The following is an 18,878-nucleotide window of genomic DNA, read 5'->3' as shown; positions in this document are numbered from 1 at the left end:
TATAATAAAAATACCGTATGGGCCACGTCTGTAATCCCAGCACTTTGGGGGCCGAGGCAGGCAGATTGCCTGAGGTCAGAAGTTCAAGACCAGCCTGGCCAACATGGTGAAACCCTGTCTCTACTAAAAAACATATAAAAATTAGCCAGGCACGGTGGCACATGCCTGTAGTCCCAGCTAGTCTGCAGGCTGAGGCAGGAGGATCGCTTGAACCCTGGAGACGGTGGTTGCAGTGAGCCGAGATCGCGCCATTGCACCCCAGCCTGGGTGACAGAGCGAGACTCCATCTCAAAAATGTATATATACCATATGATTTTGCTTGTGAGTAAATAAAGACATTAGGAAATTAAATAGTTTGTATTTTTACTAATCATTAATACATATTTTGATTTACTGAGATAATTCATCAAGTAAAAAACATAAGCATCAAATATCTAACTTCACATTTAAGCAATCAAGTGTGGTATTTTGGGGGTGGGATCATGGGAGAGTATATTTCTAACACCAGAAAGCCCTTCGATAAAATCTCACATGTATGCATAAATAATTCTTCCAGATTTACTTTCCATTCTCAGAAAGTGGAAGGCTGAATTTCCAGGAGAATTTCAGGAGAATTTCTTAAAGACGCATGTGAGGAAATCAGGCAAAGTTCAGTGAAAATGGTCAATTTCTGTCACTTTTTTATTGGAGAGTTTCTCGGGGCTGGGAGTATTTTAAGAGGCTTTTATGTTCTACTTTTTAAAATACCTGTTTAAATATATTTTTCCATCCCACTTCCTCATCCAATTTGAAAAATTCAGATTCTGCCTGAACCTTTGGGAACACAGAGGCCGATGTTCCAACTTTGGCCGTAGCCCAGGGTTTGCTGGTTCTCTGGCAAATGTTAAACTCGGGCCGTGCTTCCCACGTCCTGGTGGGTATTAAAAATCACATGGTCCATTTTTCTTCTTACCATGTACTCCGTTGAGCTCTACCTGTTGTCACACCACCACCAACAAACAACAAATTCTCCACCAAAACTCTAGGCAGGAGCTTCTCCATTTATCCCAACAGTTTTCTGATTAATCAATGCTTGCTTTAGTGTGAAAACTGCTGTAATCAGAGCTTGAAATATAAGAGTGTGGAAAATGGGAAAGAATAAGATGGAAAGAAACTGAATTTTCTTCTTGATTGCCATCACAGTTAAACCACCCACTCCCCTTTAAGCCTGAACTGGGATAGGAGGAATTTTGGGAGCCAGTGATGAGTAATAACATTGATTTGACCATTGAAATGTTAATAAATTCTTCCCCTACCTCAAAACTGAGTATGAACCAACCACATCCAAAGAAATGCTTTTAAAACCTAATGAAAAAGGGAGATCCTGCAAAGTTACAAACAATCCGGAAACTAGTGAGGCCATCATTCTATTTGAACACTTATGCATCCATCCAACACATGTGAAATATTTTTCTGAGTCTTTTAAATTGCAAGCACAGGAGGCTGAGGCAGGAGAATCGCTTGAACCCAGGAGGTGGAGGTTGCAGTAAGCCAAGATGGCACCATTGCACTCCAGTCTAGGCAACAGAGCAAGACTCCATCTCAAATGAATAAATGAATGAATGAATGAATGAATGAATAAAAATAGCATTCAACTTTATATTGCTCTCCTAAAATATAAAGGGGAACATGTGAAACACTGTCATAATTCACACCTTTTGTGAATGTTAGAATCATTATCAGTGATGCTAGGAACATGCTCATAGATCCAAAATTCTTCAGAATGTGCTTTCCCACAGCAGAACTGTGCCCCAGTTCTTTGGCGGTAAAAAGGCGACAGAGGTGTGTCTGTGCTGTTCTCCTTTCAGAAGTGCCTTTTCTGAACATCCAGTTACTTCACTGATCAATGAATGCTTCAAACATGTACCAAGAGGTAAATTCCCCTCCTGGGGTTGTTTCGGAGTCCTGCCAAGGGATTCGGGTGTTCATCTGGTATTGGTGAATTTAGGGGCAGATTTGCTTATTAACTGGTTAATAAGCTCTGCAACAGTATCCTAAGCAAAATATTCTAGAAAGCATCCCCTCTGTATTAAAAGTTTTAAAAAAAATTAAATTTGAGGGGTAAAAATGCAGTTTTATTGCATGGCTATGTCGCATAGTGGTGAAGTCTGGGCTTTCATTTTTTTATTTTTATTTTTTTGAGATGGAATCTCACTCTGTTGCCCAGGCTGAAGCATAGTGGCACCATCTCAGCTCACTAGAACCTCCACCTCCGGGTTCAAGTGATTCTCCTGCCTCAGTCTCCCAAGTAGCTGGGATTACAGGCACCCACCACCACGCCCGGCTAATTTTTGTATTTTTAGTAGAGATGGGGTTTCGCCATGTTGGCCAGGCTGATCTGGAACTGTTGATCTCAGGTGATTCACCCGCCTTGGCCTCCCAAAGTGCTGGGATTACAGGCGTGAGTTACCACGCCTGGTCTGGGCTTTTAGTGTGACCATCACCAAGTAGTCTACATTGTACCCATTAAGTAATTTCTCCTCCCTCACCACCTCCCACCCTTCCTAGTCTCCAGTGTCTATTCTTTCATACTCTGTGTCCATGTATACACATTATTTAGCTCCCACTTATAAGTGAGAACACGAATTATTTAACTTTGTTTAAAAGCTTTTTTTAAAAAAAGTTGGTGGTAGGGAAGGGGACATGTGTTTCAAACAAAATACATGAACTAATCTGATAGAAACAAATTGTTAAAAGGTTTTTGGCTTTGGTTTTGTTTTAATTTTTTTTTTTTCTTTTTTTGAGACAGAGTCGTGCTGTGTCACCCAGGCTGGAGTGCAGTGGCGCAATCTCAGCTCACTGCAACCTCCGCCTCCCAGGTTCAAGTGATTCTACTTACTGCCTCAGCCTCCTGAATAGCTGAGAATACAGGTGCCCGCCACCACACCCAGCTAATTTTTGTATTTTTAGTAGAGATAAGGTTTCACCATGTTGGCCAGGCTGCTTTCGAACTTCTGACCTCAGGTGATCCACCCCCTTGGCCTCCCAAAGTTTTGAGATTACAGGTGTGAGCCACCTCGCCCGGCCTCTGTTTTTGTTTTATCAGTAAACCTGCCTTTAGAGTAAAAAGCATATTCATTAGAAGCTAAGACAGTTTGCTTTTTTAACTGATGCTTCTTTTTAGCAGCTACAGTGTTTTCAGGGAGCTTTGTGACATTGTATCTTGTGTGCTTAACCTTGATTTCTGACACCAAAACACTGTTGGGTTTAATTTAAGATGAGCTAAAACTGATGTAAAATACCTTTCACATTTAACTTTGTATTTTCCCTAAATCAAATTTTAAAATAATGGCACTTTTTTTTTTTTTTAAATGATACTTTCTATCTATCTGTAATTAGAAGTAAAGATATGAGCTGGTTTATGTAACTTGGCCATTTATATGACCTGGTTAGGAAGTTATTTGCCTCTGTGTGTGGGTATACAATTCATTAAGGATAAGAAGATGACTGACATTTCTAAATTTTCTTTTAAGAAAACACCACTAGTGTTCTAGTCATTTGCATAGTTAAGTTGTGGTTAATTGTAAAAAGGTTGAAGACGACAGGAATAACTCTACGTGTATTTTGAGTGCCTCTAAGTTACCTGCCTTCCTTTTATCCTGAAGGCAGTAGAAGTGGTTGAAAGATGGCATGTGGGAGACCATTATGATTGAGTAGTGGTGGCCCCCAGTTCTCCCCAAGGCTCTGTACTGGTAGTAGAGAAAGTGACATGTGTTTCAAACAGAATGCATGCACTAATCCGATAGAAACAGATTGTTAAAAGGTTTTTGGCTTTGGTTTTGTTTTATTTATTTTTTTCTTTTTTTGAGACAGTCTTGCTGTGTCACCCAGGCTGGAGTGCAGTGGCACAATCTCAGCTCACTGCAACCTCCGCCTCCCAGGTTCAAGTGATTCTACTACCTCAGCCTCCCGAATGCTGGGAATACAGGCACCCGCCACCACACCCAGCTAATTTTTGTATTTTTAGTAGAGATAGGGTTTCACCATGTTGGCCAGGCTGCTCTCAAACTTCTGACCTCAGGTGATCCACCCACCTTGGCGTCCCAAAGTTTTGAGATTACAGGTGTGAGCCACCTCGCTGTATCCCAGTGGGTGTGATCCCGCCCACTGTATCTCTGCTTTGTGTTGATCTAGAATGTCTTCCCAGGTAGGTTATGTAGAGATTTGCCTTTGCTTTTGGGTTTTATCACCATGATGGTCATTATTTGGAGTCCATGATGACTGGAGCCCTCCACAATGTCAGTAATTACTCCAAATGAGGAAGTCTTCCTTCTGAAGGCCAGGTTAGCTCTTGGTGTGCTAGAAGGGGACAACAGCCGGCCTGAAGTGAAATTCCTGCCCTGTCATTTTTATCCTCAACAGTTTTGGGCAGCTCCCCAAAAGTCTCCGTGTTTTTATTCCCTTCCTCCATGGAAGGCTATGTTGGCTCCTGGTGACATTACAAAATTTAAATGTGTGAGTAACCTACCTTTAGAAGCAAAAAATCACATTCTGCTGTGTCCTGAACAGGCTACCTTTTTCACCAAAGCTTCTTTGATTGGGCTTCCTAGTTAATAAGACACGGCATTAAGTACACTGTTATGTATAATATGTCAATACAAGCTGTTTTACTTCATATAATACAAGAGTTCTTTTCAGACATATTTAAAAAGTACGAGGATATGGCCAGGCATGGTGGCTCACACTTGTAATCCTAATGCTTTGGGAGGCTGAGGCAGGTGGATTGCTTGAGCCCAAGAGTTCAAGACCAGCCTGGGCAACATGGCAATACCCTGTTTCTACAAAAAATACAAAAATTATCCGAGTGTGATATGCATCTGTAGTCCCAGCTACTCAAGAGGCTGAGGTGGGAGAATCACCTGAGCCTGGGGAGGTCGCGGCTGCAGTGAACCATGATTACACCACTGCACTCTGGCCTGGGTGACAGAGTGATACCCTGTCTCAAAAAAAAAGTACCAGGATAAGCACTAGAAGTACACATACACAGACTTGCAGTGAAGAACCTGTGTTGTCCAATGTGTGTGGCTTACAGGTGCATCCTCACTGTCTTCCTGTTGATGATACCTCTTTTTTGGCTCTTTATACCTATTTTTGAAATAATGAATTAATGGGTGGCCCCTTGCTCCCTATTTTTGAATGAATGAATGAATGAATGAGTGGCCCCTGCCTGTGGACCTGGGCATCCACATCTGCACTCCTACCCCGCTCCACACCACAAGAACAAGCACCTATGGATAGGAAAGTACTCACAGAGAGCTCAGGTCAGAAGGGCAGGAAGATGAAGAATTCCCATGATATTTTTCAGGTTGCTTGATTTCTGTTAAATTTGGCGATGAGAGGGTTAAAGGATTGGGGGGAAATGTTCCCTAACCAACGTGCCATTTCTGTGATTCCTCTACTCACTCACTAGCAGAGAAAGGTCCAAACTGCACCAGGCACTTGGCTGTCTCTGGCTGTTCACACGTCTGAGTCCACCCAACAGTGGGCTCTGTGTTAACGGAAATCAAGAGCCTGTTCTTTTCAACCATGATCCTCACTTTGCCATCTTTAAGAGACAGGTTGTCATTAATGTCGTGAGAATGGTTTGTTTTTATTTTCTATATTTGGGCAGAGATTACTCTTGTCACTGTCCACAAAAGTGTAACTTGATGTCCTTCCTAACCCCCATGCCAGGTCAAGACCTGTGTTACTTCCCCCTGCCCCCCTACCATTCCCCACCCCCAATGGGGTCTCACTTTGTCACCCAGGCTGGAATGCAGTGGTGCCATCTCAGCTAACTGCGACCTCCGCCTCCTAGATTCAAGTGATTCTGTCACCTCAGCTTCCGGAGTAGCCAGGACTACAGGCGCACACCACCACACCCGGCTAATTTTTGTATTTTTAGTAGAGACAGGTTTCACCATGTTGGCCAGGCTGGTCTCGAACTCCTGGCCTCAAGTGATCGGCTGCCTTGGCCTCCCAAAGTGCTGGGATTACAGGCGTGATTCACCGTACCCGGCTGACCTGTGTTACTTGGATTATGAACGCCCATCTATGACAGTTTTGCTTCCCTGCCTCCTAGTGGGTGGTATCTCTGCCACTAAAGGTTGATGTGAATGGTGAATGGCTGATAATGCTAAATAATAATTTTCACCTAGGAAACTTAGACAAGGAGACCTAACCCATAGCAATAGCAGACGTTTGACAAATATATGTTATACGAATGTAATGAATAGCACAAGCTAAGAGTGCTTTCTAAAGATTGGGCCCAAGACGAGATAAAATGGGCAACTAGTCTGGTATTACAGAGCTTCAAGGATTTAATGGTCCATTGCCTTGAAGAGGAGATCCTTGAGTAAAGGTTTCCTGGAGACCTCTAAGTCTTCAGTGACTCTCTCTGCTTGCAGGTCATGTACCACCTGCCCCTGTCAGTGCCCATCTCTCCCCATAGTGTGAAACTCTGTTACATGTCTGTGTCTTCTAGCTTTTTTTTTTTTTTTTTTTTTTTTTTGGTACAAGGTCTTGCTGTATTGCCCAGGTTGAGTGCCGTGGCATGATCATGGCTCACTGCAGCCTCAACCTCCCAGGCTTAAGCCGTCTTCCCACTTCAGCCTCCTAACTGGGACTGCAGGTGCAAACAACCATGCCTGGCTAATTTTTTATTTTTTTTGCAAAGATGGGGTCTCACTATGTTTCCCAGGCTGGTCTTGAACTCCTAGACACAAGTGATCCTCCTACCTTGGCCTTTCAAAGTATTGGGATTACTGACGTGAACCACGGAAACTGGCACCAGCTCACTCTTGAATTCCTCAAGAGCAATGCTTTATTCATGTCCATTTCCTCCAGCTCTCAGACAAAGGCAATGTATAAACAAACAAACAAATACCTTTTGAATTCCAGATGAACACCATTAGAAATCTCAACTTATTACATCATAGTTTTGGCATTTTAAGGGCGAGGAACCCAATAGCAGATCAACAGGCTCTCTTTTATTATTTTTGCAAGCATTGTGGTTTTGGGCAGCAGCATCTACCTGGCTCTGCCATATGCTCATTCAGCTTCAACCACAGTGACCTCCTTTCTTTTGGTCCCTGTATTCACAATGCTCCTTCAAGCCCAGGACTTTTCCACATGCTCCTCTCTCTACTTCGTTTTTCTCTTTGCCCGCCCAAGTCTTTCTTGTCCTCCACTAGAATGGAAAATGCATGAAGGCCAAGGTCTATGCCTACTTTTCCCCACCTTTGTAGCACAGTGCCTGACATGGGTGCAGGCCAGTTTGCCAAAAGCCTACCTACTGAAGAACCCATTCCTGGGGCAAAGGAATATGATTTTTTTTATGAGCCCATGCCGGTGACCTTAAGGCCACATTCTGGCTTTTCTTGAACCTTTCGCAGTGTCTAGCCTCATTTCCTCTCCCTATTGGATTGTGGTTTCCTGCTTCTCCCAGGCCTCACTGTCATCTCATGTTCTCCATCTCCCGGAACGACCTGAAACTGATTTCCTTTGCACTCATAAATAGCTAACTTCATGTATTGGTCTTAAATAAGATATCTGATAATCACAGAAGACTTTCTTTGACACCTTTTTCCGCCCACCCTCCCTTGGGTTAGATACTCTTTCCAGTGTACCTGTAATGCCCAGCATCCTTCGTATTACATTATAATTCTTAATTTATGCATCTCTTCCACTTCAGACCAAGTGGAATCATGTCGGGTTCACCTCTGCATCCCTTCGGGCTAAATAAACGTGAAGTCAATGACATTAAAACCCTGTGTGAAGACAATATTATCAACTCAAATGTATCCATAGTATCCGCAACCTCAGAGGACATGCTCAGCTATTCTCCCATGGGATAGATTTTTGCCTCCTTGACTTTGGGTCTGTGGTATTGGGCAAAAAGCAACAGGGGTCCACATGGCCATATTTGTCTTTTTCCAAAGAAATATTTGGCCATTAGAAATACTGCTTCTGAGTTGCAAGATAACCAAAAAGCCTTGCATGGGGCCCTAAATCTAGTTTGGGAAGCTTGGGATTGGCCATGCTTAGCCCTTGGGATGTGTTTGTCGAGCTGCAAATGTACCCTTCCAGGGAAAGTTAAGTTTGACGATGACTTCTCAAGCAGAGTCACCAGACAGCTGTTTTAGAATCCCTGAGAGCCAAAAAAAAAAAAAAAAAAAAAAAAACCAACAGCGCTGAAGGGAACAATGGTTTGCTTATGAACTAGGAGAGATATTCAATAGATAATACCCTTTTCATCAACCAAGTTTTAAAGAAATTGAGGATAAGACCAAAAAGCAAAGCATAAGGTGACCAAAATGTATTGTGGTTAATGCTAAAGTATAGAGAGCATGGCTCATAACTGGATTGAGGACTTTCCAGTCCTAAACCCAGAATGTGGTAGACTTAGCTATAAGGTCGCCATGTGTTCGGGAAGACTCAGGCCTCACCCAGCAGGGCAGTCCTCTAATGACATGGAAGAGTGGTACGAAAGAGAGGAAGGGGCAGAGGCCAGGACTGTCATGCAATTGCTGTGCCTCCTCACGGAATTATTGAGTGTGTCCGCTGTGTCGTAGACCCATCACAGTTGTCTCTTCCAGTACTTCGTGAGCTCCCTAAGGGCAGGGACTGTGTATACTCCTGGGCACTAAAATGAGTGTGAATCCATGCCAGGCACTCTATGCCAGTCTTTATTGGAAATATATCATTTTATCTTTAATGTAGGTACTATTACTTGCCCCGACTTTAGAGATACAGGCACTAAGGTTTGTGGAGGTAAATAACTTTCCCAAGATCATGCAAGTAGCACATGTCAGAGTGGGAAACTGAGCCCAGGAGGCCTGATGTCCCAGGCAGAGCTACTAATTATTATTCTGTATGCCTCTTGATGGGTGATTCAAGGCCTTGTAGAGTGTTAGGGTATCATTTAATGATCCGATTATGAAAGTACTAAATGAGGAGATTGGGGGATTCTCTGTCTTGAATTCTCTACTCCTGGCCTTTCATAAATTCCTTTCTCCCTGGCTAGGATCTAGCTGGCCTACACAACTGTCAGTATAATCTCTATCAATATTTACACAAGGGGTCATGCCATCAAAGAAACCAGAGATATATCAGGATTGGTGCTTTCACTGGATGAAGTTTGAGGATTGAAGAACCTTCTGTTGACTGGATTTGAAATAGTTGCATAGAAAATATTTTTTTATTTTCCTTGAAGAGAAGTAAACAAGCCAGAGATTATTTCACATTTATTTTGCTAATTGAAACAATCAAAGCATGACAGTGACCTTCAAACCAGTGCCAGTAAAAATCAAATAAAACCTGGATAGTATATTTTGAGAGTGGTCTAAATGGGATGCCTTTTAGCAGGGATTTGTTCAAATGCTTAAATTTTTAAAAACAATGAGGTAAAGCTATGTTTATTGATATAAAAAGATTATCAATATATAACAGGCATGAGAGAAGTGAGGTATAGAAAGAAGTTTGTGTGTTTATGAATATCCCTTTGTGTGTATGAGATACCTTTGATAAAGAATACATAAATAGTTACAGATATGTTACTTTTTCAAGAAATAAGAAACTGTAAAAATGATTACGTTTGAATGGAGTGGGAAAAGATAATTTCCCTGTTAATTTTTCTGTTATATTCAATTTACTTTTAAAAATGTGGATAGAGATTATCTCTACAGAATAAGATTATCTCTGCAGAGATAAGTCATCTTAGTTTTCTCCTTTTTACTTCTCTTTATTAAAAAATAAACATTAAAAAACCCAAATGCTACATTTTAATTAAAAATAAATAGTAGCAGTTTAAAATTAACATATGAGTAGTAACTCTGAGAAGAGTGACTAAAACTCCTCTAGTCCCTTTAACACTGACTTCAAATCCACATGAAGTTATCCTGGGGCTGTGGAGTGTATAATTTATGTTATTACAGATTTTTGTTTAAAAAAATGCTATGTTTGTGTTCTGGAAATATTTTTGTGTACATGCCTGTGCTTCTGGGTCTGGATTTGTGTGGTTGGAAAGAAACACTGGGCAAAGTGAGAGGGACAGTGGGGTCCCAGCAGACAGTGGGGGCTCTGTCACCTTGAGCCATTTCCTTCTTGGAGAGAAACCTTGAGGGAGGCTCCAGGGTAGGGCCAGGAGGCAGCCAATATGGAGCCCACGCCAGCACAGGCATGAGGTTATTCATTCATCAAACAGTTGTCAAGGGTCTACCTTGTGCCTTTGGGGAGTATCTGTAACATTCTGTGCCAAATTAGAGGCCTTCTGGTTGACCAGACCCTTAAAACACAAGTTCCAAGTTCGTTTTGATTGCTTCTCCAGGGCTCCATGTGAATTGCATCAGTCACATCAGCAGCTCACTGAGGCCACAGGAATAGGCTGTTTTGTTGACAGAGGCAGACATGGAGATGGGGATAGACGTGGAGGAGGAGGGAGCAGGCCCAGAAGACAGGCCTCTGATGAATGAGGACTCTGAGGGCGTGTGGTCTGTGCCCACTTGGGATTCTGCCTGGATTATGTTACAGATTTCAACTCTTTTCACCTGCAAGCTGTTCAGACTCCCAGATTTGCTCATGAGTTTGGTTTCATTCAGATGGGAAAAACACAAGAGGAAGAAGGGGGATGTGTACATTGTCTCTCCCATCTCTGCAGGACACACACGTGTGTTACGCTTCCCATTCTCCAACTCAGTGAGGAATAGGCCTCATCCCCAGGGCCTCATCCCCAGAGCCTTGAAATTGCAGGAAGCTGAAGAATGGGGCCCATAGGGAGCAGAGCTGTCCTGTTTTCTGTGCAGCTTTAAGAACCCTTTGACGGACACTCTTGGAGTCTAACAGCAAGGTCTGTCCCAGGGAGCAAAGTGGGAATTGAAATTGTACCTTTGTGGCTAATTAGCTGTGTGACCCAGAGGAACTTGACCAGGTGATCTTTAGTTTCTGAACTAGAGGGCAGATGGAGAAGCTGTCTTAGAATTGGAGAATAATAAAATGAGGATATTCTGGGATTTCATAAGATGATGGTCACTTTGGGAAGGTTCTCTTAACCTCTACTCCCCTCTGTATTTAAAAAAATAACTTTTTTTTTTTTTTGCATTGAGAAAATGCATGGTGTCCTATAATCCAGGAGCTTGAAATCCAACTCTAACTGGGCAACTCTAATATGGAGAGAAACTGGTGCCTCCCTCACCCAGCTAGTTCTGAGAGCATCTCTCCTCCCCCACCAAGGGCTGGGCTGCTTCATCACTTATCAAATCATCTTAGACTCATAAATGTCTCCAGGCAATCGGCCTCTTCCCTCCTCTCCCCTTTCTCTGCATGGAAACTTTCCAGCCTAACTCCCTACACATCTGCTCTGGGAGCTGCCTCCTAATTATATCCTAGGGGCCTGATATAAAAAGGGCCAAAGGGAACATTCCATCACTTCTCCCAGGGGCATGTTGGGTCAGGGGTGGAGGCTTGCTCCTTGGTGAGACAGCCAGAGGCCATTGACTGGGAACAAAACCTAACAGCCGCAGAACCCATCTGAGGGCAACGTGCTTTGGCAGGAAGGACTACAGGGTATTCCCATGATGTTCAGACTCATCTGACTCATCTGTTTAACACTTCTTCCGTAATATTGAAATAGAGTCCTCATTGCAACTCATCTCTACTAAAAAAATACAAAAATTAGCCGGGCATGGTGGCGGGTGCCTATAATCCCAGCTACTCGGGTCGCTAAGGTGGGAGAATCGCTTGAACCCAGGAGGCAGAGGTTGCAGTGAGCCAAGATTGCACCACTGCACTGCAGCCTGTGTGACACAGTGAGACTGTCTCAAAAATAATAAAGTGTGCAATGTCCAAGTACTGGAACATTATTCGAAAATAAAAGACGCTGACACAAGCTAGAACATGCATGAACCTTGAAAACCTATGTTAAATGAAAGAAGCTAGTCACATAAGACCAGATATTGTATAGTGCTATTGATCTGAAATTTCCAGAATAGGCAAATCAATATAGACAAAAAGAAGATTCGTGAGTGTCTAGAGCTGGGGGAGTTGGAAGGAAATGAGGGTTGACTGCTAGTGGATATATGGTTTCTTCTGAGGATGATTGAAAATGCTCTAAAAATTATTTTGGTGGTTGCACAGCCCTGTGAATATACTAAAAATCATTGAATTGTACACTTTAAATTGTAAATATGGAAAGTGAATTCTATCACAAGAAAACTGTTATTAAAAAACAAAGACTACTATGTGGTGATGTGTCCTTCCCACCAGACACTTTAAGAGGCACTTTTTGCCAGTTTGTCCCACTGTTGCTGATGCTAAGTTTTGGTCACTTGGATAACGTGGTTTCCACCAGATCTTGCCATTAAATTACATTGGTGATTAAGAGTCCTGGGATAGGTGGAGGAAAGTAAACCAAAGTAATTGTGGTTTTTGTCATTACTTTGTCACCAACCTGTACAAGAATCTTTGTCTTATGATTAATAAGTAATATGAAGGGTGGCATTCACCACTCTGTGTACATCCCGTTCTCCACCCATTAGCATCCACTGGTAATCCTTGCCAGTAAGATCTATTAAATAAATGGGTACAATATAATAGTTTTTAAAATGATCAGATTTTTAGCATTTATCTAGTAATTTTCTGGAGAGAACGTGTTCCTTCTCCCTCTTTTTAAAAAACTCACTGGGTCTCAAAAAATTAAACATAGAATTACCACTTCTGGGTGTAAACCCAAAATAATTTGGAAGCAGGGTCTCAAAGAGCTTTTTGCATTCCCATGTTCATAGCAGCATTATTCACAATAGCCAAGTGGTGTAAACAACCCACATGTCTGTCAGTGGATGAATGGGTAAACAAAATGTGGTATGTACTTGCAATGGAATATGATTCGGCCTCAAAAAGAAATGAAATTCTGACACATGCCACAGCACGAGTGAACCTTGAAAATATGCTCAGTGATGTAAGCCAGACAGAAAAAGACAAATATTATATGATTTCCCTTACATGAGGTACCTAGAGTAGTTAAGTTCATAGAGACAGAAAGTAGAATTGTGGTTGCCAGGGGCTGAGCATGAGGAGGGGCCAATAGGGAGTTCTTGCCAAATGAGTACAGAGTTTCAGTTTGCAATGATGAAAAAGTTCTGGAGAGGGATGGTGTTAAGCTTTATGTTAGGTATATTTTACCACAAAAATACCCTCACTAGGTTCTCAATTCTTCCTTTTCATTTTAATATGTTACCGGAAATTATACTCTTTGATGCTGGAAATTGGCCAATAGGAGCCCCTTAAAGCTACGTCTGTAGCTCTCCTTATCCTCCCAGTATATTCTTGTTTTCTGGTGCAAGATGTTTAAGGTCGACTTTTATTTCCCCTGACCCAGTCTTGGACACAGCCATTTCTCCAAGGAGGCCTGGTTCCTTCTCCAGGGGAACTGTAGTCAGAAACAAGATCGAGTTGCTTGGGGAGCTCATTGCCACATATTTGGTGGTTATATGCGTCTCACCCTTTCAGTGAACAGAGCTAGGGAAACATAAACATACACTCACACACACATATACACACGTGCTGCGGTAGTGACTAGCCCCATGTGGTTGTTCAGAAATAAGATTTCCAGCAAGACATGTACACAAACATGCATGCATACAAATGCACGCAGACATTTTCATCAGTCGTCTCCAGTTTTAATCCAACACCACCTTTCTCCACCCCACCTCATCACAGTCTGTATTTCTCTCTCTCCTTCCATCGTGACAGCTCTGGTTCTCAAGCATCTCAACATATTTACTCATTTGTTCTGTCCTTCACTAAATAACTCGTGTGATGTATCACACCAATGCCACAAATCATTTTTTAAAATGAAAGGAACAAAATTTACATCTTCTGATGCTTAGTAGGTCTAAATGCATTTTCTAGATGTATTTTCTTTCTTAGTGGGTAGAAAGGGTGGGATTAAAGCAATAGTAGAAGTAGTGACTACAGTAGAGAATTAAAACAAGAAATACAAAGGGGAGGATAGAGAATGAGAGAGAGCAGGGAAGCAGGCAGAATAGTAGAGAGTTTCTTCAACATTGAAAACTTTCACATGACTAAACCCATTAATAAGAGTGAGCTGAGGCTGGCGTGGTGGCTCACGCCTGTCATCCCAGCACTTTGGGAGGCCGAGGCGGGTGGATCACCTGAGGTCAGGAGTTTGAGACCAGCCTGACCAATATGATAACATTTTCTCTACTGAAAACATAAAAATTTAGCTGGGCGAGATGGTGGGCGTGGTGGTGAGCGCCTGTAATCCCAGCTACTCCGGAGGCTGAGGCAAGAGAATCGCTTAGGAGGTGGAGACTGCGGTGAGCCAAGATTGCACCACTGCCCTCCACTGGACTCTTTCACTTGGGTAACAGAGCAAGACTACATCTCGAAAAAAAGAGTGAGCTGAACAAGAGGTAGAAATGAGGAAAAGAGGAGCCACTAAAAACAAACATCTGTTTTTCCGATTATTGGAGTAATGCTTTGTGTGTTTACTTGAGAAATAGCACACGAGGTTAGACTCAGTGAAAATAGAGGGAAAGACAGCTGGTTTTTTTTGTTTTTTTGTTTTTTTAAATGAATTCCAATAAGATTTGTGCCGCTCGGGGGGATTCAGTTGCTGTTCTTGGCTTTGACGGTGACATTTTCTCAGCCATGGCATTGGATCCGGCATCCATGATCTACATGTTTGTTCTTAAAAATGAGGATTGATTGATTGATTTTTAAAAGGATTTCCTGCCTTTGGAAGGGAACCAACTATCTTTCAAGTTGGGGAAATAACTTCCTTTTGAGACCTGACCTCTTCCTCACCCCAATGAGCCATTTGAACTTCTATGTAGGAATTGGGTAAGCATATTGAAGCAAGAGATTCTTTCTCTTCATTACTTAACTCCCAAACAAGCTGAGTTTTTTCCTGCTCTGAAATGTTCTGACTTCTAGGAGAGATGGTGAGATGGAGGCAAAGGGATGTTGAAATGAGTGTCCTAAAACCTAGGCTGTAGTTGTGGCCTGAAGACTTACTAGCTGTGTGACTATAGGTATCTTGTGGATCTGAACTTACTTTCAACTGGGAAATGTGGATAAAATCTGCTATGTTCTTTTTCCATTTAGAATTTTTATTCTATACACTTCCAAATAAGATTTCTAGTGACTTATAAGAAACAAGATATCTCAAACCACTCTGATAATGTGAGGATAAATGATTAAGAGTCCTGGGATAGGTGGAGGAAAGTAATGGTACCAGAAACCCAAATGAAAAGTGGTTGCTGCAAATGAACACTAATTTGTTTTCTAACTCTTTGCTGTCCAGTATGGTAGGGACTAGCCCCATATGGCTGTTCAGTCTTTGAAATGTGGATGGTTTGAATGAAGATGTGCTGTGAGTATGAAATATACACTGGATTTCAACGACTTAGTATAAATAACATAAAATATCTCATGAATAATTTTTTTTTTCCAAGACTGAGTCTCGCTCTGTTGCCAGGGTGGAGTGTAGTGGCGTGATCTCGGCTCACTGCAACCTCCGCCTCCTGGGTTCAAGTGATTCTCCTGTTTCAGCCTCCCAAGCAGATGGGACTACAGACGTGTGCCACCACGCCCAGCTAATTTTGTATTTTTAGTAGAGATGGGGTTTCACCACATTGGCCAGGATGGTCTCGATCTCTTGACCTCGTGATCCGCCCACCTTGGTCTCCCAAAGTGCTGGGATTACAGGTGTGAGCCACCGCACCCGGCCACTCATGAATAATTTTTTTACATTGATTGCATGTTGAAATGATAATGTTTTGGATATATTGACTTAAAATAGTTGATTAAAATTAGTTTCTCATTTTTTTTTAAGAGACAGGGTCTCACTCTGTTGCTTAAGCTGGAGTGCAGTGGTGTGATCATAACCCACTGCAGCCTCCACCTCCTGAGCTCAAGCAATCCTCCCACCTCAGCCTCCCAAGTAGCTGGGACTACAGGCATGCACCACCATGCCTGGCTAATTTTGTTTATTTATTTAATTATTATTATTATTAGTTTTAGAGATGGGGTCTCGCTGTGTGATCCAGACTAATCTTGAACTCCTGGCCTCAAGTGATCCTCCCACCTCGGCCTTCCAAAGTGCTGAGCTTACAGGCATGAGCCACCATACCCAGCCTCTTTTTACATTTTTAATGACTTCTAAAAAGTTTTAAATTTCATAAGTGGCTCTCATATTTCTATCAGATAGTGCTGATCTAACCTATTTTCACCTAAGGCCCCCTGCCAACCAAAAAAAGGGAAAATATATTTATCATGCATCTGTTACCTGATTAAAAGAAGGGTGCTGTCCCACACATTTATATAGAGTCACATACTTCAAAGCTTTATATAAAAATAAGGCAGAAATGATGGTGCCTTGCTCCAGCTGTAGTCCTTCCTCTCTGCTGGAAAATCACATCTTGGTTTATGTCCTTCTTTGTCATATCTGAAAATTTCTGACTTAACAAACAGCATGCGACTCAAAATCTGCTAATTTATTCCTCCTTAGTTTGTTCATTCATTCACCCATGCATTTATTCATTTCCTGAGTTTTGTTCAGACACTGCTGTGTCCTCAAGAGCAAAAATGAATTACAACTCATCCTGCCATTAAGGACTTCCAGTCTGCAGGGAAATGGAGGAAAGAGTCAGCCACATAGACCAGTAATTTACAATACAGCACCGTGAACACCAGTCTGGAGCACTGTGCAAAGTGTAACCGGGAAGGGAGAAAGGCAACTAACGCTGGCTTGACTTTGGGGTAATTCATAATTTGATTATTCATGCTATTATTCAAAGAGCCTTTGCAAGTTTATTTAAAGAAATTGAAAGATAACAAGTACAGACATTAAAAATAGTTTCTTATTCAGCGTATGCTCTCAAAAGTGCTGTATTATAAATATATATTATTTATTCACCAGGCTGTTTCTACTTAGGCTCTCAAATTTAGCCTGTCCCCTAAACTGTATCCTTGGCCAGACTTACTCTTTGCAAAAGCAGACATGGGTTATTTATTCATCAGTTCTCCAGTTGAAATTCATATCTCTAATTCTACATTCTCCCAGGCAAGGGGGAGTACAAATGATTAGGGACTTTTAACTTTGGAAGATGCAGTGAATTACAATTTAAAGTCAACTAGAGGCCAGACACGGTGGCTCACATGCGTGTAATCCCAGCACTTTGGGAGGCTGAGGCGGGTGGATCATGAGATCAGGATTTTGAGACCATCCTGCCCAACATGATGAAACCCTGTCTCTACTAAAAATACAAAAATTAGCCGGGTGTGGTGGCATGCACCTGTAGTCCCAGCTACTCAGGAGGCTGAGGCAGGAGTATCACTTGAACCTGGGAGGCAGAGGTTGCAGTGAACTGAGATCAGCCTGGGTGACAGAGCGAGACTCTGTCTCCAAAAAAAAAACAAAAAAGTCGACCAGCAGACTTCTAGAACCATAGCTCAACAGAGTCCATGGCTTCCCCAACAGAGGATGCAGCCAGTTGGAATGAATGGGGACTTGTTTCTCTCTCTCTCTCTCTCTCTCTTTTTTTTTTCTTTTTAAGAAAGGGAGATCATATTTTTTCAGGCCGTTTCTTTTGGTGAGGAGCACGCTGAAAACTGGGTTATGTTAATGAGTCTTCTGAGGAGCTTTTTCCTCTTCAAACATTTCTGGCTTCTGGCCTTCAGAAGAGTGTCCTGGGTGGTGTGATGCGGTTGCCCTACAGGCTAAATCCCTGTAGACGGCAGATTCCCTGTGAGAGCAGGTCTTGTGAAATGAAGAACTGGTTTGTATAGTCACAAGCAAGAAATCAAATATTTAAGGCTTAGAAAAAAAGATCGTGTTTATAAGGGCCCTTGAAAAGAATTTCTCATGGAAGTTGGTGAAAACGATTTGTTTCCATTACTCATAGGTTAAGTTGGCTATGATGGGAGTTATTTAAATTCTCACTTCTCAGATGGAATCTTAACAAAAGTAGGTGATAAAACTGTTGGAATAGGTAATTTGGGGACATCTTAAGTTGAGAGGTGATAGGGTCTCACTGGAGGCCACTTTGCTTCCCTGTTTTTAAACACATTCCATCTGTTGCCTTCTTCATCAGAATCCTGAAATTTGGGGTCAGGCATGGTGGCTCACGCCTGTAATCCTAGCCCTTTGGGAGGCTGAGGCGGGTGGATTACTTGAGGTCAGGGGTTCAAAACCAGCCTGGCTAACATGGTAAAACCCCATCTCTACTGCAAATACGTAGTGAAACCCCATCTCTAATAAAAATACAAAAAAATTAGCTGGGCGTGGTGGTGGGCACCTATAATCCCAGCTATTCAGGAGGATGAGGCTTGAACTCAAGAGGCAGAGGCTGCAGTGAGCCGAGATTGCACCACTGCACTCCAGCCTGGGCCACAGAGCAAGAGCAAGACTCGTCTCAAAAAAAAAAAAATCCTGAAATTGGATGTAAATTTCTTAGTCAGGTATTAGTTGTATTTTTCCATAGAGCATTTGAGCATTTTTAGAAATCAGTACAAGCACAGGGCTCACATTCATGCAAAGGAATGGGAAGTTTGGAGAGGGAGAGAAATGAACATCACATAGTTTTTGAAGTCACTTTCCATTTAACAAGTTCTTCCATACTTCTATGGGAAGCTCAGTTGAAGTTTTTGAAATCACTGGCATTTGTACATCATTGGTTCATTATGAAAGCATTTATTGGGTGCCTCCCATCTAGGATCTTTACCTTTTACATTCTTATCTCTCCTTAAAACGCCTTGAGGATCAACCCATAAGGACTGATACTCATTACCGCTGCCCCACAGTGGGCACAGTTGATCATCCATGAGGACTGGTGTTCAGA

General features: G+C 42.2%; 1 protein-coding gene and 1 long non-coding RNA gene across 2 annotated transcripts in view; one reads left to right on the top strand and one right to left on the bottom strand.

Moving 5' to 3' along the window:
- GNA14 (G protein subunit alpha 14) overlaps nucleotides 1-18,878 on the top strand; it is a 224,379-nt gene that overhangs the window by 132,106 nt on the left and 73,395 nt on the right.
- The window catches only part of LOC144334736 (uncharacterized), a 72,960-nt gene that overhangs the window by 4,540 nt on the left and 49,542 nt on the right, over nucleotides 1-18,878 (bottom strand). Inside the window, exons 3-4 of the long non-coding RNA XR_013404899.1 lie at nucleotides 5,023-5,124; nucleotides 4,508-4,585 (exon numbers count right to left, since the gene is read on the bottom strand). This is a non-coding gene — a long non-coding RNA (uncharacterized LOC144334736). The remainder of the gene's footprint in view (nucleotides 1-4,507; nucleotides 4,586-5,022; nucleotides 5,125-18,878) is intronic.

The sequence above is a fragment of the Macaca mulatta genome, chromosome 15, assembly GCF_049350105.2.
Source record: "Macaca mulatta isolate MMU2019108-1 chromosome 15, T2T-MMU8v2.0, whole genome shotgun sequence".
Taxonomy (NCBI): domain Eukaryota; kingdom Metazoa; phylum Chordata; class Mammalia; order Primates; family Cercopithecidae; genus Macaca; species Macaca mulatta.
The sequence above is the reverse complement of the archived record's forward strand: the minus strand, read 5'-3'. Positions and strand labels throughout refer to the sequence as shown.